At 34.1% G+C, this 6,000-nt stretch overlaps 1 protein-coding gene across 1 annotated transcript in view; it reads right to left on the reverse strand.

Annotated features, from left to right (window-relative positions):
• LOC149947375 (uncharacterized) overlaps positions 1-1,196 on the reverse strand; it is a 58,699-nt gene extending 57,503 nt beyond the window's left edge. The window contains exon 1 of the mRNA XM_090172233.1: positions 838-1,196. The gene's annotated coding sequence lies outside the window, so the exon portion shown is untranslated. The remainder of the gene's footprint in view (positions 1-837) is intronic.
• Positions 1,197-6,000: the final 4,804 nt, after the last annotated feature.

Here is a 6,000-nt window from a genome sequence, read left to right on the forward strand (position 1 = left end):
CATCTTCTGGGAATACGAAGCGTTTCGCGCGATATCGTTTCATCCCCGGAATGAGCGGCTGAGAATACTCTACTTCGGAGAAAGGAAAGAGTTTCGTAGTTCCCACGCCAAACTAGTATCTCTTTAACACCGAAAATCAATCGATTCTCGTCGTTAATTACCACGGAAACGAGTATGGTACGGAGTAGCGATTACCGCTCGAAACAATAGTCGTAAAAGCGAGGCTAAATATCGAAACAAAGGTCATTAGGCATCGTCTCCACCCCTCTTCCCAGCGTTGCCAGATGTACGATCCGGATCGTATTTGTACGACAATTGAACCTTTGGTACAATATACGATCCGAACGCTGGATCCTACTCCAAAAATACGATTTTACGATCCGTGTAAAAACTGTTATCTTTAGAGCGGAAACCTTTATTTATCTCAAAATATTGCGTTGACTCTTACTTCCAAACACGCTCTCGCGGTTTGGTGTGGGAAGTTCATTTTTGCCGCCACAAATCCGGAATATTTTCAAAATATTTTATCACGTGTTATTTCGTACATAAAGGTGAGATAAAGTATTCGACATAAAAGTTTTAACAAACTGTTTTTTATCATATTTAAATAAAGTTTGGGCATAATAGGATTGTTTTCATCCTTACGATCCTTCTTCATCTAGTACGATCCAAATCAAAGCTCCGTACGATAATCTAGCGATTGGAATCTGGCCACCCTGCCTCTTCCTGATCTATCCACGCTCCCCTTTCACTATTGATTCATCAAAGAAGCGCCAATTATGGAAACGTGGGGCTCTCACGGGAGTTTCGGCGATATTACGGGTAAATATCACTTACTGTTATCGACGATCCTCAGACCAAAGTCCATCTCTTCCGAGGCATTCGCACTCTATCAAAGCCGCCGCTTCGAACCGATCACTGCCTGACTAATCCTTCGGTTCGGCTCCGCCAAAGATTCGCTAGAAATGATTCGTCGCGACTGAGGCCGCTATTTCAATCACGTAGCGCCGTAAGGATCAATGATTGAAAATTTCTTAATCTTTTTTTCCGTTTCGAAGGAGCGAGCCGTTTTTTTTCTCCCCAAAAAATGAAGGGTTTGAACCGACCGATTGGCAAAAGTGAAATGCCTCTCTGACTGAAGGCCGGCGAACCCGCGGAAGGTTTTATCTCCCGCCCACTGTATACCAGCCGGAGCGGCACACGCAGTAGCATTTGTGTCTTAACATTCGCCGAGAGGCACTCGAGCTCGGCTCCCTTTTCCTAACGTACACGCCGTTCGGTCAACGCGTGAACGGAGTCGCCACTGTTTAGACTGGACTAGGTCGAGAGGGACTATCTACAAGTGGTTTTCGCGATCCCTGCGCGCGCCGCTTTAACCTTTTCGAGCCCAGCCTGCCGATGCGGATCGACTCTTCGAATTTTCGGATAAGGTTTTAAGTGTGTTTATAAAATATCGGCTATATTTAGTTCGCCTGTCATATCCTCGAAGGTAATTTTTCCTCTTCAAATGATTCCAAGGTGCGCTGTTACCGCGTATATTTTAAAATGCGATAAATACTCTTGGAATTTCTAAAATATGAACTATTTTTACTATATATTATTGAAAAGTAACGAATTCTCTTGGAATTTCTGAGATTTGGACTATTTTACTATATATTTGTGAAATACCACGAATACTCTTGGAATTTTTAATATATGGACTATTTTTACTATATATTATTGAAAAGTAACGAACTCTCTTGGAATTTCTGAGATTGGGACTATCTTACTACATATTTTTTAAATACGACGAATATTATCTTGGAATTTCTAAAGTATGGACTATTTTTACTATATATTGTTTAAAAGTAACGAATTATCTTGGAATTTCTAAAATATGAACTATTTTTACTATATATTATTGAAAAGTAACGAATTCTCTTGGAATTTCTGAGATTTGGACTATTTTACTATATATTTGTTAAATACCACGAATACTCTCGGAAATTTTTAATATATGGACTATTTTTACTATATATTTTTGAAAAGTAACGAACTTTCTTGGAATTTCTGAGATTGGGACTATCTTACTACATATTTTTTAAATACGACGAATATTATCTTGGAATTTCTAAAGTATGGACTATTTTTACTATATCTTGTTTAAAAGTAACGAATTATCTTGGAATTTCTGAGATTTTGATTATTTTACTATATATTTGTTAAAAACCACGAATACTCTTCGAATTTTTAATATATGGACTATTTTTACTATATATTATTGAAAAGTAACGAACTCTCTTGAAATTTCTGAGATTGGGACTATTTTACTATATATTTTTTAAATACGTCGAATATGCTCTTGGAATTTCTAAAACATGGACTATTTTTTCTATATATTATTGAAAAGTGACGAATTTTCTTGGGATTTCTAAAATATGGACTATTTTTTCTATATATTATTGAAAAGTGACGAATTTTCTTGGGATTTCTAAAATATATACTATTTTTTCTATATATTATTGAAAAGTGACGAATTTTCTTGGGATTTCTAAAATATGGACTATTTTTTCTATATATTATTGAAAAGTGACGAATTTTCTTGGGATTTCTAAAATATGGACTATTTTTCTATATATTATTGAAAAGTGACGAATTTTCTTGGGATTTATAAAACATGGACTATTTTTTCTATATATTATTGAAAAGTAACGAACTCTCTTGAAATTTCTGAGATTGGGACTATTTTACTATATATTTTTTAAATACGTCGAATATGCTCTTGGAATTTCTAAAACATGGACTATTTTTTCTATATATTATTGAAAAGTGACGAATTTTCTTGGGATTTCTAAAATATGGACTATTTTTTCTATATATTATTGAAAAGTGACGAATTTTCTTGGGATTTCTAAAATATATACTATTTTTTCTATATATTATTGAAAAGTGACGAATTTTCTTGGGATTTCTAAAATATGGACTATTTTTTCTATATATTATTGAAAAGTGACGAATTTTCTTGGGATTTCTAAAATATGGACTATTTTTCTATATATTATTGAAAAGTGACGAATTTTCTTGGGATTTATAAAACATGGACTATTTTTTCTATATATTATTGAAAAGTAACGAACTCTCTTGAAATTTCTGAGATTGGGACTATTTTACTATATATTTTTTAAATACGTCGAATATGCTCTTGGAATTTCTAAAACATGGACTATTTTTTCTATATATTATTGAAAAGTGACGAATTTTCTTGGGATTTCTAAAATATGGACTATTTTTTCTATATATTATTGAAAAGTGACGAATTTTCTTGGGATTTCTAAAATATGGACTATTTTTTCTATATATTATTGAAAAGTGACGAATTTTCTTGGGATTTCTAAAATATGGACTATTTTTCTATATATTATTGAAAAGTGACGAATTTTCTTGGGATTTATAAAACATGGACTATTTTTTCTATATATTATTGAAAAGTAACGAACTCTCTTGAAATTTCTGAGATTGGGACTATTTTACTATATATTTTTTAAATACGTCGAATATGCTCTTGGAATTTCTAAAACATGGACTATTTTTTCTATATATTATTGAAAAGTGACGAATTTTCTTGGGATTTCTAAAATATGGACTATTTTTTCTATATATTATTGAAAAGTGACGAATTTTCTTGGGATTTCTAAAATATATACTATTTTTTCTATATATTATTGAAAAGTGACGAATTTTCTTGGGATTTCTAAAATATGGACTATTTTTTCTATATATTATTGAAAAGTGACGAATTTTCTTGGGATTTCTAAAATATGGACTATTTTTCTATATATTATTGAAAAGTGACGAATTTTCTTGGGATTTATAAAACATGGACTATTTTTTCTATATATTATTGAAAAGTAACGAACTCTCTTGGAATTTCTGAGATTGGGACTATCTTACTACATATTTTTTAAATACGACGAATATTATCTTGGAATTTCTAAAGTATGGACTATTTTTACTATATCTTGTTTAAAAGTAACGAATTCTCTTGGAATTGCTGAGATTTTGATTATTTTACTATATATTTGTTAAAAACCACGAATACTCTTTTAATTTTTAAAATATGGACTATGTTTAGTTTAAAATAATGCTTTAAACTTTAAAACCAATTACATTGAAACTATACTTGTTTGGCTGCTCCGAAACGTCCCAATATGTTTTGGCGTAAACCAGTAAGCTAATCAAACATTCTTGAAAGGAAGGTATTAAATTAGCAAAATTTTGTATTTTCAAGGCAATGGTTAAAAGTATATAGTTTATTCAATTAGTTATTTATTATTTTATACCTCTTTTTCAAATCAAATTACGTGATGGATAAATTAAAGTTTTAATTAAAAATGGAATATTAAAATTTAACAGAGATATATTAGAAAGGTGACGACCCAAAGTTATATCCGCAACGATTTTCCTTAAAGTGATAACTTCAATTATCCCTCAAATAAAATACGGTACTTCAATCAGAAATGTATAGGTTAGCCCTTGATATAATTCCCTCAGACAGAATCCGCGCAAACCCAACGATTAATAACCAATTACGTATTAGACGTGCTAATTGACCATATTTCTCCGAAACCATAGAGAACACGATCAATAATTTCTCTTTAGAACATTTTAGATAATGATTGATTAAATAGCGTCGTGGCGCCCTCGTCGGTATCGTCTGCATTCGTAATAATAACTAATCGGAAACAGTTCGTTCCGAATCGACGTCCAATACTCCTCTTTAATCATCCGGGGGAAAATAAACGCTGTTTCTCAATAAGCGGATTTGATCCGGTTTTCCCTCAATTGAAAAGATATGATCTCTTTTCTATCATCCGGACGACGTTGTCGGACGCCGGTACTTCTTAGGGTGAATCCCGGGAATATTGACTTAGCCTCGGAATAGGGCGTTCGTGATCCACCTAGCGGATGAAAGGAGAAGTTTCGCGTACGAAAAGGCGAGGGATGAAAGGCGGGGAGGGGGCCCGAATAATCGGTCAGGGATCGAGAGAGGCTGGGAAATCTCCGGCCGAGCGCGTCGTTTCTTACGCCACAAAGCGAGGCTCCTTCAATAATAAATGAAATCTAAATAAAAGAGAACGGGACGGAGCGGGCCGCCCAACACGGCTTCCCGAGAATCGACAGCGCGTTTCTTCTCTCCAGCGCCGGATGCGTCTACGCCGAACGCTAAGAGAAAATTTCGGCCCGTTTAATAGATCGAGTGGCAGATATTTTCTCTCCAAATCACCCTGAGCGCGGAATACAAACAGAAACTTGGAACGGCGAATTTCGTTCTTGCCTCCGGAGCGTGCCGGCCGCGTTTGCCCGGATTAGAGCGGAAATTAACTTCCTTTCTAAATTATGGACGCGTATCTTTGTTCGTTGGTCGCGCTATCGTATTTGCCGTCACCATTTGATTACGCGGAAAGTTAGAGTGAGGGAGAGAGAGATAATTTCGTGAGCCCGCATTCTCTCATTTGAGATTTATATTTGATGCGAACATATCATCTTTTATTCATTAGAAAAAATGGGATGACGGAAAGATTGAATCCAATCTTCGGTATAGCCGAAACGGGTCAATGAAAAAGGGGTTCTCACACTCTACTACTACTACTGTATAGTAGCTAAACGTCTATACAAATACATCATGAAGTGAGTTTTACTTCATAGCCTCTTTGATTCCGATCTTTGAGCAACGCGTTATAAAATTAGTAAGCTCATTCCCTTACCTTAGTTTAAAAAAAAAATCGGAACTATAGCTTTAACGTAGTCCCAGTTATTTTTTAATTTAAATTCGGGAAAGGATTTGTAGATTACTGTACGCAGTTTTTATATCAATTCTATATCTCTTTGCCGATTTGCGTGAACATTGGTATATCGGTGAAATGAAATGTTATACAGGTCGTAATAAACATTTCACAGATTTGAGTTTAAAGGTTACTTCAAACAAAACTACTGGATTCCAATACCCGAAAGATAACATAA

The sequence above is a fragment of the Leiobunum rupestre genome, chromosome 4, assembly GCF_980474605.1.
Source record: "Leiobunum rupestre chromosome 4, qqLeiRupe1.1.hap1, whole genome shotgun sequence".
Taxonomy (NCBI): Eukaryota; Metazoa; Arthropoda; class Arachnida; order Opiliones; family Sclerosomatidae; genus Leiobunum; species Leiobunum rupestre.